Source organism: Mandrillus leucophaeus, unplaced genomic scaffold (genome assembly GCF_000951045.1).
Source record: "Mandrillus leucophaeus isolate KB7577 unplaced genomic scaffold, Mleu.le_1.0 Scaffold231, whole genome shotgun sequence".
Taxonomy (NCBI): Eukaryota; Metazoa; Chordata; class Mammalia; order Primates; family Cercopithecidae; genus Mandrillus; species Mandrillus leucophaeus.
In genome coordinates this window covers 1,003,532-1,018,736 of record NW_012102377.1, presented here as the reverse complement: position 1 = coordinate 1,018,736, position 15,205 = coordinate 1,003,532, and the positions used below count along the sequence as shown (strand labels likewise).

General features: G+C 39.6%; 1 protein-coding gene across 3 annotated transcripts in view; it reads right to left on the bottom strand.

Annotated features, from left to right (window-relative positions):
• Nucleotides 1–15,205, bottom strand: part of VPS8 (vacuolar protein sorting 8 homolog (S. cerevisiae)) — a 245,287-nt gene that overhangs the window by 31,057 nt on the left and 199,025 nt on the right. The window lies entirely within an intron of this gene.

The following is a 15,205-nucleotide window of genomic DNA, read 5'->3' as shown; positions in this document are numbered from 1 at the left end:
TTCAGTTCCCACCTATGAGTGAGAACATGCGGTGTTTGGTTTTCTGTTCTTGCGATAGTTTGCTGAGAATGATGGTTTCCAGCTGCATCCATGTCCCTACAAAGGACACAAACTCATCCTTTTTTACGGCTGCATAGTATTCCATGGTGTATATGTGCCACATTTTCTTAATCCAGTCTGTCACTGATGGACATTTGGGTTGATTCCAAGTCTTTGCTATTGTGAATTGTGCCACAATAAACATACGTGTGCATGTGATTTATTTATTTTTTTTGAGACAGAGTTTCACTTCTGTCGCCCAGGCTGGAGTGCAATGGCATGATCTTGGCTCACTGCAACCTCTGCCTCCCAGGTTCAAGTGATTCTCCTGCCTCAGCCTCCCAAGTAGCTGGGATTACAGGCATGCACCACCACGCCTGGCTAATATTTTGTATTTAGTAGATATCACCTGACCTCAGGTGATCTGCCCATCTTGGCCTCCTAGAGTGCTGCGATTACAGGCATAAGCCACCACGCCTGGCCGATAGCACTAGATTTTAGAGCAAAGACTACTATCTGGTACAAAAAGGGTCATCCCATAATAATAAAGGGGTCAATTCATCAGGAAGATACAACAATGCTAACCATCTGTGCACCTAATAGCTTAAAAATACATGATGCAGGCCGGGCGCGGTGGCTCAAGCCTGTAATCCCGGCACTTTGGGAGGCCGAGACGGGCGGATCACGAGGTCAGGAGATCAAGACCATCCTGGCTAACACGGTGAAACCCCGTCTCTACTAAAAAATACAAAAAACTAGCCGGACGAGGTGGCAGGCGCCTATAGTCCCAGCTACTCAGGAGGCTGAGGCAGGAGAATGGCATGAACCCGGGAGGCGGAGCTTGCAGTGAGCTGAGATCTGGCCACTGCACTCCAGCCTGGGTGACAGAGCGAGACTCCGTCTCCAAAAAAAAAAAAAAAAAAAAAAACATGATGCAATCATGCAAAGAACTATGCTGAGTGAAAGAAGTCAGATAAAGAAGTATATCTATTTTATAGTTTCATTAATCTAAAATTCAAGAAAATGCAAAGTAATCTACTGTTTAATTAGTTTGTAAAGATAATCAGTGGTTGCCAGGGAACAGAAGGGAGGGATTAAGCAAATTTTTGGTGGTGATGGGTAGAGTCATTATCTTGACTGTGGTGACAGATTCATCAATGTATACATATGTCAAATTTATACACTTTACATATGTCCAGTTTATATCAGTTATTACACCACAATAAAGCATTTAAAGAAATTTGAAGTGTATAACTAAAACAGTGGTTAGAAGTATTTACAGCCCATATGTTATTTTGGAAAACAAGAAAGGTTTAAAATAAAGGATCCAAATTTCCAATTTAGGGAACTAGAAAGAGATCAAAGTAAAACCAAACTAAGTAGGGAAGAAGTAAATAATAAGCAGCAAAAATCAGTGAAATAAAAATAAAAATAAACAACCAAGAAAATTATCAGAGTCAAAATTGGTTCTTTGAAAAGATAAATAAAATTGATAATCTGCTATGGAGCTTGATCAAGAAAAGGAGACTATAAATTACCAGTATCAGCAATGAAAGAGGATATACTACAACATGCAACATCATTTACAGGTATTTAAAAGATGGTAAGAGCTCTTTTGTGAATAATTTTATGCCAATAAGCTTGACAAATTAAATGAAAAGGATACATTCCTTAAAAACAGAACTTACACAAATGGACCCAAAACAGAAAATATGAATAGCCTTATATCTATTAAATAAATTCAATTTGTTATCAAACATCCTTTTGCAATGAAAATTCCTAGCCCACAGGGTTTCAGCAGTGAATTCTAGCAAAAATATTAAATATACAGAGACCAGAATATCTACTTATTAATTTACAGGGGTTAGTCCATTCTCATGGTGCTATTAAAAAATTCCTGTGACTGGGTAATTTATAAAGGAAAGAGGTTTGATTGACTCAGTTCCACATGGCTGGGAAGGCTTCAGGAAACTTACAATCATGGTGAAGGGGAAGCAAATACATCCTTCTTTACAAGGCAGTAGGAGACAGAAGTGCCAAGCAAAAGGGGAAAAGCCCCTTATAAAACCATCAGATCTCATGAGAACTCACCCACTATCACAAGAACAGCATGAGGGTAACCGGCCCCATGACTCAATTACCTCCCACCAGGTCCCTTTCCCAACACATGGAGATTACGGGAACTACAATTCAAGACGAGATTTGTGTGGGGACATGGCCAAACCATATCAAGGGCAAAATATAATTATTACTATAAGTAGCTCAATGGATACTAGATACTATCTGACTAGAATGAGGTACTGGTAAACAGTCACAAGATCTCAAGCCTCTTTCAACTCTAATTATAAGAGACTATAATATAGATGATAAAGATATTTCCTATCACCGTTGCATCGCTATTCAAGTAGGACCACGCTGCAGGTTTTGTTTAACCTCTCTGATTTTAAGAATAACTTTAGGAAACACACCTCAGCTCAACAATCAAAACTGCTAGCTGTCCAGACTGTCCTTTCAGATTTAGTAGATCTGCAAAAATTAGACTTGACAGTCTTTGCTGTTTACTATGACATTCATACTCTTCAATTCACTCCAGATGTCCGATGCAGCTTGCTAAAAATGATCCAATTTTAACTTCTGGTATGCTCTTTTTGAAAAGGGAGAAAACAGATTTTCAAAGCAAAGTAGATATTTAAGCTTAAAAAAGTGACTTCATGAAAGAACCTGCAGACTTTTAGAAACAAGCCAAGAATTAGATGTGCTGGTGGACAATTTATTGGAGAAGGCTGTTCTCTAGAGATTAAGTCAGAACATGTTTGAAGTGGCAACAGAAGTGGTCCAGCATCCCTCATGAAAGGCCTTATTTTTTCACTTAACAGGATTCCTTCTGGAAATGCCTCAGGCAATGAAGCTTAAAAGAGACACTTTAAATCCAGGTGTGCAGACACTAGATCTGGGGATATGGATGATATACTAGGCTAGGGCCTTAATAATGCTGAACTTTTTGTGATCTTTGTTAATAAAATGATTCCTGACTTAATGAAACAATCTGAGCTGAAGTTTAAAAGCAATATGAGCAATATGAATTCTTCATCATCTTGTTTTTTGTTTTTTGTTTTTTTTTGAGATGAAGTCTTGCTCTGGTTGCCCCGGCTGGAGTATAATGGCACAATCTCAGCTCACTGCAACCTCCACCTCCTGGCTTCAAGCAATTCTCCTGCTTCAGCCTCCCGAGTAGCTGGGATCACAGGTGCACCCCACTATGCCTAATTTTTGTATTTTTAGTAGAGACGGGGTTTCACCATGTTGGTCAGCTGGTCTCGAACTCCTGACCTCAGGTAATCCATCTACCTTGGCCTCCCAAAATGTTGGGATTACAGGCATGAGTCACCACACCAGGCCTTTTATTGTTGTTGTTAAAATAGGGCTAGGAATGGTAGCTTATACCTGTAATCCCAGCAATTTGGGAGGCCAAAAGGAGGTTGGCTTGAGCCCAGGAATTTGAGACCAGCCTGGGTAACATGGCAAAACGCCATCTCCACAAAACATTTAAAAATTAGCCTGGAGTGGTGGTGTGCACCTGAGGCCTCAGTTACTTGGGAGGGTGAGGTAGGAGGACTGCTTGAGCCCAGGAGGTCCAGGATGTAGTGAACTATGATCACACCACTGTACTCCAGCCTAGGCAACAGAGTAAAGCCTTTTTAAATCTTTAAAAAAAAAAAGTCTTAATTTTTCTGATTACAAAAGAAATACATGTTCAGTCACGGAAATTTAAGAAATATAACAGCTTCAACAAGGCAAATAAAAAGCACAATCCAATCATACAGCAATAACTGCTATTAAAATTTGGAATCACTGTTTTTGTGATCTATGTTGCACATTATGAATGTTTACTTTGACATATCAATATTCTTCTACCATATGATTTTTCATGGCTACAAACCAGTTCATTCACTGCCTAGACATACCATGACTAATAATCAACTGGGCTATTGGTACATTTAGGTTATTTTCAATTTTTAAAAATTATTTTTTAAAATGTTGTATCCTTGTATATAATATTTGGCATACAAACTTGATGATTTCTGTTGGACAGATTCTTGTAAGTCCCTGCTTCAAAGGGTGTAACCATTTAAAAATATGTATTACTACTTTTTCTTCAGACAAGATGGGTCCACAAATCCCTTTCCTATAATTCTGACATCCAAAAAGCTCTGAAACCAAAAGGATTGTTTAAAAAATATTTCTCACACCAAAAGTCATCTGGCAGCAAAACGTGGCCTGAACCAAAGTGAGACCATTTATAGTCTTTACTTGTCTCTCAAAAGCATTTAATTATGAAATAAAGACTAGTCCATACCAGGAATTGTTGGGAACAGGCCCCCAAATCTGGCCATAAACCGGCCCCAAAACTGGCCATAAACAAAATCTCTGCAGCACTGTGACATGCTCGTGATGGCCATGACGACCACGCTGGAAGGCTGTAGGTTTACCGGAATCAGGGCAAGGAACACTTCGCCCACCCTGGGTGGAAAACTGCTTAAGGTGTTCTGAAACCCCAAACAATAGCATGAGCGATCTGTGCCTTAAGGACATGTTCCTGCTGCAGATGACTAGCCAGACCCACCCCTTTATTTTGGCCCATCCCTTTATTTCCCGTAAGAAATGCTTTTAGTTAATCTATAATCTATAGAAACAATGCTTATCACTGGCGTGCTGTCAATAAATATGTGGGTAAATCTCTGTTTGAGGCTCTCAGCTCTGAAGGCTGTGAGACCCCTGATTTCCCACTCCACACGCTGTATTTCTGTGTGTGTGTCTTTAATTCCTCTAGCGCTGCTGGGTTAGGGTCTCCATGACCGAGCTGGTCTTGGCAAGTGGTGCCCAAACGTGGGGGCTCAAACCTGAGTTGAAGGGTCGCCAGAGCGACGGTTGGAGAATGTGGAACCAAGCTGGAGGACACCCGAGTACTCTTAAGCAATCCCCGTGGTGGGTAAGAAGGGGAGCTTGGAAGCATCAGGGTAACAATGGGACAAGTGGGCTCTGGTTCGTTCCACCTTGGAACCTTTTCACACTAATGATGAGGGGGAATGAGAGTACAATGAAATAACAGAAGAGGTAAGAGAGCAGGTCTGTTTGCCAGCTAAAGCTAAAGTGGCAAAGGAGGAAGGAGGAAGAGGTTCATCCCTACCCTTCTACATCCCCTCATTATTTTGAAGAAAAAGAGCGGCCTGATCCTCCAGATCTTTCTTTTCCAGAGGATACTGGGTGAAAAGTAGTTGTCCCACTGACTGTTCAAGCAGCGCCTTGAGCAACTGCTCTCAGTTCGATTCAGGCAGAAATTCAGCAAGCTAGAAGAGAGGGTGATTTAGAGGCTTGGCAGTTCCCTGTTAGAATACACCCCCATAATAAACAGGGAAATATTATAGCTACATTTGAGCCTTTTTCTTTTAAATTACTCAAAGAATTTAAACAAGCTATTAATCAATATGGACCAGGTTCTCCTTTCTTAATGGGACTGTTAAAGAATGTTGCTGTTTCCAGTCACATGATTCCTACTGACTGGGATGCTTTTACTCGAGCTTGTCTAACTCCTGCTCAGTTCTTACAATTTAAAACTTGGTGGGCAGATGAAGCTTCCATTCAGGCTGCTCACAACGCCCAGGCCCAACCTCAAATTAATATAACTGCAGACCAACTTTTGGGGGTTGGCAGCTGGGTTGGTTTAGATGCACAAGTGGTTATGCAGGATGATGCCATAGAATAGCTTAGAGGAGTGTGCATTAGGGCTTGGGAAAAAATCACTTCAGGTGGAGAACAACACCCTTCCTTTAGTGCTGTAAAGCAGGGACTGAAAGAACCGTATGCAGATTTTATAGCTCGGTTACAGGAGTCTCTTAAAAAGGTGATTGCAGATTCAGCTGCTCAGGAAATAGTGTTGCAGTTATTAGCTTTTGACAATGTTAATCCTGGTTGCCAGGCTGCTCTGTGACCTATTAGAGGGAAAGCACATTTAGTTGATTATATCAAGGCCTGTGACAGTATTGGAGGTAATCTGCATAAGGCTACTCTGCTAGCCCAGGCAATGGCAGGACTGAGAGTGGATAAAGGAAATATTCCGTTTCCTGGAGCTTGTTTTAACTGTGGGAAGCATGGTCATACTAAAAAAGCATGTAGAAAAAATCAGCGAGTCACGCTGCCAGTTGAAGGAAAAAAAGAAAACTGCTGAGCCTGAAATATGTCCAAAATGTAAAACAGGAAAACACTGGACTGATCAGTGTCATTCTAAGTTTGATAAAGATGGGAACCTGATTTTGGGAAATGCCATGAGGGGCCGTCCCGGGCTCCATTCCAAACCGGGGCATTTCCACCTCAGGCCATTCCCTCACCCCTGTACAATGTCTGTCTCCCACCATAGCTGGTAGTGCCGCAATAGATTTATGCTGTGCAAAAGCTGTGAGTCTTCTGCCTGGGGAACCCCCACAAAAAGTTCCAACAGCGGTCTGCGGACCCTTGCCAGCAGGGATGATAGGATTACTTCTAGGAAGGTCTAGTTTAAATTTAAAAGGAGTGCAAATACATACAGGAGTCACTGATTCAGATTACAATGGGGAAATTCAAATTGTTATATCTACTTCTGTTCTCTGGAAAGCAGAGCCAGGAGAGCGTATAGCACAGCTCCTGATTGTGCCGTATGTGGAAATGGGGAAAAGTGAAATTAAATGAACAGGAGGATTTGGAAGCACAAATAAATAAGAGAAAGCAGCTTATTGGGTAAATCAAATTACTGATGAACATCCCAGCTGTGAAATAACTATTCAGGGAAAGAAATTTAAAGGTTTGGTAGATACAGCAGCGGACATTTCAATCATTTCTCTACAACACTGGCCGTCCACATGGCCAATTCAATCTGCCCAATTTAACATAGTTGGAGCTGGTAAAGCCCCTGAAGGATATCAAAGTAGTTATATTGTGCATTGTGAAGGGCCCAATGGACAACCTGGGACTATTCAACCAATTATAACTTCTGTACCTATGAGTTTATGGGGAAGAGATTGATTACAACAATGGGGAGCACAAGTTCTAATTCCAGAACAATTATATAGCCCTCAAAGTCAACATATAATGCATGAAATGGGGTATGTCCCTGGTATGGGATTAGGAAAAAATCTACAAGGTTTGAAGGAACTACTTCAAGTGGAAAGACAAAGTTCCTGCCAAGGTTTAGGATATCATTTTTGATGGCAGCCATTGTTAAGCCTTCAAAACCTATACCTTTAAAATGGTTAACAGATAAGCCAATTTGGACAGAACAATGGCCACTAAGTAAAAGAGAAACTGGAGGCTTTAGAGGAATTAGTTACTGAACAATTAGAAAATGGACACATAGCTCCAACATTTTCCCCTTGGAATTCTCCAGTTTTTGTAATTAAGAAAAAATCAGGTAAATGGAGAATGTTAACTGATTTAAGAGCCATCAATTCAGTTATACAACCAATGGGGACATTACAGCCAGGACTGCCTTCTCCTGCTATGATTCCGAAAAACTGGCCTTTAACAGTCATAGATTTAAAAGACTGTTTCTTTACTATGCCCTTAGCTGACCAGGACTGAAAGGTTTGCATTTACAATTCCTGCAGTAAACAACCTGCAGCCTGCTAAGCGTTATCATTGGAAAGTGTTGCCACAAGGCGTGTTAACCAGTCCAACAATTTGCCAGAGGTATGTAGGACAAGCAATTGAACCTACTTGTAAAAAATGTTCACAGTGTTACATTATTCATTATATGGATGATATACTTTGTGCTGCCCCCACTTGAGAAATATTACTCCAATGTTATGATCACTTGCAAAATTCGATTTCTCACACTGGTTTAATTATAGCTCCTGACAAAATTCAGACTACCACTCCTTACTCCTACTTAGGGGCCTTAGTAAATAACACTACCATTGTGCCACAGAAAGTAACCATACGTAGGGATCAATTGAAAACATTAAATGGCTTTCAAAAATTACTAGGGGACATTAACTGGATATGACCTTCTACAGGCATTCCTACCTATGCCATGAGTAATCTGTTTTCTATCCTTAGAAGAGATCCTAGTCTCACTAGCCCTTGGCAATTAACAAAAGAAGCTGAGGCAGAGCTGCAGCTAATCAAAAAGCAAGTCCATAAAGCTCAAATAAATAGATCCAGAAAAGACTCTAGATTTGCCAATTTTTCCAACTCAGCATTTACCTACTGGTGTTATTGCCCAAAAGCAGGGCTTAGTAGAATGTTTTTTTCTTCCACATACAAATTCACTGACCCTAACTCCTTATTTGGATCAAATCGCTACTATGATAGGAAATGGGAGAACTCGGGTTGTTAAATTACATGGATATGATCCTGGAAAAATTACTGTTCCTCTCACGAAGGCACAAATACAGCAAGCTTTTATAGTCTTACTTGGCAAACCCATTTAGCTGACTTTGTGGGTATTCTTGATAACCCTTTTCCTAAAACAAAACTGTTTCAATTTTTGAAATTAACTAATTGGATTCTCCCTAAAATAACTAAATTTAAGTCAACTGAAGGTGCTGGGAATGTTTTTACAGATGGGTCTATTAACAGTAAAGCTTCTTATTCCAGATCAAAAGGTAAAATTTTGCAGACGCCCTATACTTCACCTCAAAAGGCGGAGCTTGTAGCTGTAATTGAGGTGTGACTGCTTTTGATATGCTTGTTAATGTGATTTCTGATTCTTCATACATGGTTCATTTCACAACATTAATAGAAAATGCTCAGTTACAATTTCATACAGATGAACAACTGATGACTTTATTTACCCAACTGCAAACAGCAGTTAAAAGAGGAGAATGCACCCTTTTTACATCACTTACATTAGGGCTCATACACCTCTTCCAGGACCTTGAACTACAGGAAATCAAATGGCTGATCGCTAGTGTCTAATGCTAGACACTTTCACAATTTAACCCATGTTAATGCCTCTGGTCTCAAATGCAGATACAGCATTACCTGGAAAGAAGCTAAAGCTATCATCCAGCGATGCCCAACTTGCCAAACGGTGCATTCCTCATCTTTTACAAGAGGACTTAATCCTTGAGGACTGGAACCTAATTCTCTTTGGCAAATGGATGTCACACACGTTCCCTCATTTGGGAGACTAGCTTATGTACATGTATGTGTGGATACCTTTTCTCACTTTGGGCTACATGCCAATCAGGAGAGTCTTCTGCCTGTGTTAAATGTCACCTTTTGCAGTGTTTTGTAGTGATGGGCATTCCAGCTTCTATTAAAACAGATAATGTCCCAGGCTATACTAGCCGAGCTCTACCTACATTTTTCTCTACATAGAATATTAAACACATTACTGGCATCCCATATAATTCTCAAGGACAAGTCATAGTGGAAAGAATGAATCTCTCCCTGAAACACCAGTTACAAAAACAAAAAAGGGGGAGAAACAGGTACTATGGGACACCTGATACGCAAGTGAATCTAGCATTATTAACTTTAAATTTTTTGAGCCTGTCTAAAGGCCAGATGCTATCAGCGGCTGAACAGCATCTACAGAAACCAGCTGCAAAGACAGAAGCAGAACAACTGGTTTGGTGGAGAGATCTGATAACAAAAAGTTGGGAAATAGGTAAAATAATAACTTGGGGTAGAGGTTATGCTTGTGTTTCTCCAGGACCGAATCAACAGCTGATTTGGATACCATTAAGACACCTGAAACCTTATCATAAGCCAGATGCCGAGGAAGAGATTCTGGGAGGAACCCGAGGACCCCCCGGTTGCAGCCATGTCAAGACTGATGCTGAGGAGGACCCCAACTGTCAAGAGCAACACCTGTTGAACACAGCCACCTACTTGGGGACAGATTAAGAAGCTGTCACAGATGGCGGAAGAAAACCTGAGGAAAGCGGGACAACCAGTCACAATGAGTAATTTAATGGTAACTATAATAGTGGTGATTACCATTGCCATGAATATTCCTTCAAGAAGGGCTGGCACAGAGAACAATTATACTTATTGGGCATATTTATCAATCTTGGCTGGCAATAATGCCTGGATGTAATCACTTTTACACAGTTACACATGCTTTCTGATCTCAGGATTTACCATAATAAATCTGCTCCAATAATTGAGGCATACCACCCTCAAAAACCTATTTGTAAACAGGATTGGTTCCAGTTAGAAAAACATCAGTGTACTTGTTTGGGAAGATTGCATTGCAGAACAGGCAGAAGTGCTGCACAACGATTCCTATGGAATCATTATTGATTGGTCCCCTAAGGGGATGTTTAGCTTAAATTGCACCTCTCAGTCTGGGTGCCACGGCCACACTGTGTTCAGCTGGTCTGAACAAAATGGTCAGATGGTAGAAATGGTAAGAAGTACGGCAAGAGTTCCTATTATCTGGAACCATGGTGGTATAGTGGCACCTCAACCTCCAATGATATGGCCTGTTGTAGGAGTTAAACATAAGAATTTGTGGAAACTATGAATAGCTCTTAATAAGACCAAAATTTAGGAAAGAATAAAAAAGCATCTAGAAGGACACTCTACAAACTTGTCTTTGGATATTACGAAATTGAAAGAACAAATACTTAAAGTGTCCCAGGCATAATGCCAGGAACTGGAGTGCTTGAAGGAGCTGCAGACAAATTAGCAGCTAGTAATCCATTAAAATGGATAAAAATACATGGAAGGTCTGTGATTTCAACGATGATTGTGCTTTTAATCTGTGTTGTTTGTCTTTGTATAGTCTGCAGATGTGGATCCTGACTCCTGTGAGAAGTAGCTCACCATGCAAAGCTGCCTTTGCTTTTATCGCTTTGCAAAACAAATAAGGGGGACATGTTGGGAACAGGCCCCCAAATCTGGCCATAAACTGGCCCCAAAACTGGCCATAAACAAAATCTCCGCAGCACTGTGACATGCTCGTGATGGCCATGATGACCATGCTGGAAGGTTGTGGGTTTACTGGAATGAGGGCAAGGAACACTTGGCCCACCCTGGGTGGAAAACTGCTTAAGGTGTTCTGAAACCCCAAACAATAGCATGAGCGATCTGTGCCTTAAGGACATGTTCCTGCTGCAGATGACTAGCCAGACCCATCCCTTTATTTTGGCCCATCCCTTTATTTCCTGTAGGAAATGCTTTTAGTTAACCTATAATCTATAGAAACAATGCTTATCACTGGCGTGCTGTCAATAAATATGTGGGTAAATGTCTGTCTGAGGTTCTCAGCTCTGAAGGCTGTGAGACCCCTGATTTCCCACTCCACACGCTGTATTTCTGTGTGTGTGTCTTTAATTCCTCTAGCGCTGCTGGGTTATGGTCTCCACGACTGAGCTGGTCTTGGCAAGGAATGTCATGTATAATACATGCACCATATTAACTTACTTTTTAGCATTTTCAATGCCAGTTTATTGTCTTCTGGCCTCCTTTTTTTAAAAATAAGAAATTAGTGATCATTCTTATTGTTGTCTTTGGCTCCTTTTAAGATTTCTTCTTCATCTTTGGTTTCAGCAGCTTGACTATGACTATGATGTGTTTGGGTACGGTTTTGTTTATATTTATTCTGCTAGAGGTTTGCTGAGTTTTTGACTCTATGGGTTGTTTGTTATGAAATTCGGGAAAATTTCAGATATTATTAGGTCCAATGTCCCCAGCTCCCATTCTCTTGCTCCTAATGTTCCAGAAATTCAATTTTATATATATTCTATATTTGTTACATATATATTCATATATTTGTCTATCATATATATCACAGATATATAGTGTACATATATCTATAATTTATAAATATCTAACATATATTAATACATATCTATATAATATAGATATAGCTATAATTTGTATATATGATAGACTTCTAGATATTGTTTCACAGGTCACCGAGAGCTTTTTCACTTTCTTCAATTATTTTTGCCTTTGTGCTTCAGTTGCAATTATCATTTCTATTGAACTGTATTCAAATTTACTAACTTTTTTCTTAGCGTTAAAAATGCTGTGGACACCTAATAAAATTTTCACTTTAGGTATGTTTTTTGGCTCTACAATTTACACTTGGTTTTACTTCAGTTTCTACTTCTGTGCTGAGGTTTCTCCATGTGTTCAATCATTCTGCTAATCTTTTCCACAAAATACTTTAACATAGTTATAATTTCTATGTTAAAGTCCTTCACAGCCAATTCCAGCATCTGGGTCATTCATAGGTCTGCTTCTACTGATGCTTTCTCTCTTGATTATAGGTTACACTTCCCTTCTTCCTCCTACTGATCCTATGATAGTTTGGGCTTTGGCTTTGTTAGGATTTATTGTGCTTTTGCCCTTAGTCCTGAGAAATCCCTTAGTCCTCAACCATAGCCCTTCTGCAGTTTCAAAAAATTTGAGGTATTTATCAATCCCTGTAACATAGCAACATTTACATTCAAAACTCAGCACCAGGCAGCTGCTGAAATCTCTGCTTAGTTCTTTAGGACCTGATGCTGCTTTCTGGAAGCATGGTCTGTCTGTACACAATTTGGAAAACTGCAAAGAGAACTTGGGGCTCCCTCTTCAGTGGCATGCTTCTTTCTGAGATTTTCTCCCTCAATTTAGAGCTGCTTTGGTAGTCTTGTACTTTGACCTCTGTTTCTTCAACCCAGTAAGAATGAGACTTGCTATTCAAGCTCTTCTCTCCAGTGCTCCATGGCAAGCCAAGAAGTGCCCTAGAAAAGCTGGTTAAATGTAAAACTCATCTAGTTTGTTTCTCTTCTTTCAAGGTTTGCATTCCCTATAGTTTCTGCCTGCTTCCAGTTGCTCTCTAAACAATGTTTTTTACATATTTTACCTAGGCCTTATAATTATTAGCACAAAAGTCATCTAATATAGGCTGCTCTGCCATTACTGGAATTAGAACTCTATTACGTCTCTTCAGATTTTTTTTTTTTTTTTTTTTTTTTTTACTCTGTGTCCTTACTTCTTTTAGGATTCCAATTAGATGTATATTTGGCCACTTGAAGTTGTTCCACAGTTCACCAATGATCTATTCATTTCTTTTTCTTTTTTCTTTTTTGAGATAGGGTCTTGCTTTGGTGCCCAGGCTGGAGTCTCATGGCACAATCATAGCTCACTGCAGCCTTGACCTTCTGTCTCAAGTGATCTTCTTGCCTCAGCTCCTCAGCTGGGACTACAGGCATGTGCCATCACGCTTGGCTAATTTTTAAAAAACTTTTGTAAAGACAGGGTCTCATCATGTTGTCCTGACTGGTCTAAAACTTCTGGGCTCAAGTGATCCTCCTGCCTTGGCCTCCCAAAGTGCTGGGATTACAGGCATGAGCCACTGCACCAAGCCCTGTTCATTTCTGTTTAGTCTTTTTTCTGTGTTTGATTTGGCATAGTTTCTATTGCTATATTGTTAAGTTCACTAATCATTTCTTCTCCAATGTCCATTCTGCTATTAATCTTATCTAGTACAACTCTTCATCTCAGACATTGTAGTTTTAATCTCTAGATGTTCTGCTGGTTCTTTCTAACTTCCATATTTCCATTTGACATATGCAATTGTTCTTCTAGCTTCTTGAACATATGGAATACAATTGTAACTTTAAATGTCCTTGTCTACTAATTTTATCATCTGGGTCATTTCTGTGTTAGTTTCAATGGGTTTTTTTTTTTCCTCATTATCATGGCTTGTATATTCCTGCTTCTGTGCATGCCTAGTAATTTTTGATCAAATACTAGACATTGTGGATTCTATCTTGTTGGGTATTGGATATTTTAATAATTCTTTATACATTGCTAAGCTCTGTTCTGCAATGTGGTTAAAACACTTGGAAATAGTTTTATCTTTTTAGGTTTTTACTTTTAAGCTTTGTTAGGTGAGATCAAAGTGGCAGTTAGTTTAAAGTTAATTTTTTCCCCACTACTGAGGCTAAGAACTTACTTAGTACTCTCAGTGCTACCTTGGGATTTATGAAGATTTCCAGGCTGGCTGGTGGGAGCAAGCATTATTTCTGGCTCTCTGTGAGTCTGAGACATTGTTCAGTCTAATCCTTTTGGGTGACACTTTTTTTTTCGACCTGAAGTAGTTTCCTCACACAGTGGGTAAGTGGGTAAGTACTAAACTGAATACTCAAAAGTTACCTTCTGCAGATCTATGGAGCCCTCTGTATGGCTCTCTCCTAATACTCCATCCTGCAAACTCTAGCCACCTTGTCCTTCCTGGACTCTGAGCTCTGTCCCCTTGACCCAGAGAGACTAAGCCCTGCCTTGGTTCTCCCTCTCTGAGTCATGGCGTGAAAACTTTCTCCAGGGAGTAATCTGGTAGAAATCCTAGGGTTTATGTCATTTGTTTCTTATTTTTCAGGGGTCACTACCTTTCACTGCCTGGTGTCCAATGTCTTATGAACCATTATTTTATATATTTTGCCCCTCCCCCCTCCAAAAAAACCCTCCAAATGCATCTTGTCCTGAAGTGAAAGTCTTCATGTTACATTTATAAAATCCAAAAAATTCTGAATTCTGAAACATATCTGGCCAAAGTGACTTAGACAAGGGCTTGTGGACTTACACAAATATGCATTCCCACTAGTAGTGCATAAAAGTATCTCTCTCCTCACATCCTTATCAATGTAAATGCATATGTATTTTTAATGTGTCTCAGTTTAATTACGTATTTTTAAATATTTGCCAGCTTAATAAGTAAAAAAAATGGTATTGTATAGTTGATTTAGCTTGCATTTCTTTGATCACTGGTAAAATTGCATTTTTTTCACTTTTTATTGGACAACAGAATTTATGTCCTTATCTCATATTTCCATCAAAGCCTTAGTTCTATAAAAATACTAAAAACAATTTCTTGGTATTATTTTCATCCTTAGTTCTGTCTGTATGAAGATTTTTCTGCATCTAAGGGAAATGTACAAATTTACAGAACTTCAAAAGTCTGACTGTTACACAGCTCTGGAAAATAAGTGAGAACTGGGCTGGTAATACAAATCTGGCTATCTATTCATTTTCTACAACTGCAATCACCATTCAGTGTTTCCTAAGAATAAAACCAAACTCTTGATCGAACAAGTTATTTGTCTCCTAATCTAAAGTAGGTTTCCCTCATGTTACTCTCCCTGTAATATTCTATTCTTTCCCTTTATGTCAATTAAATACCTATCAC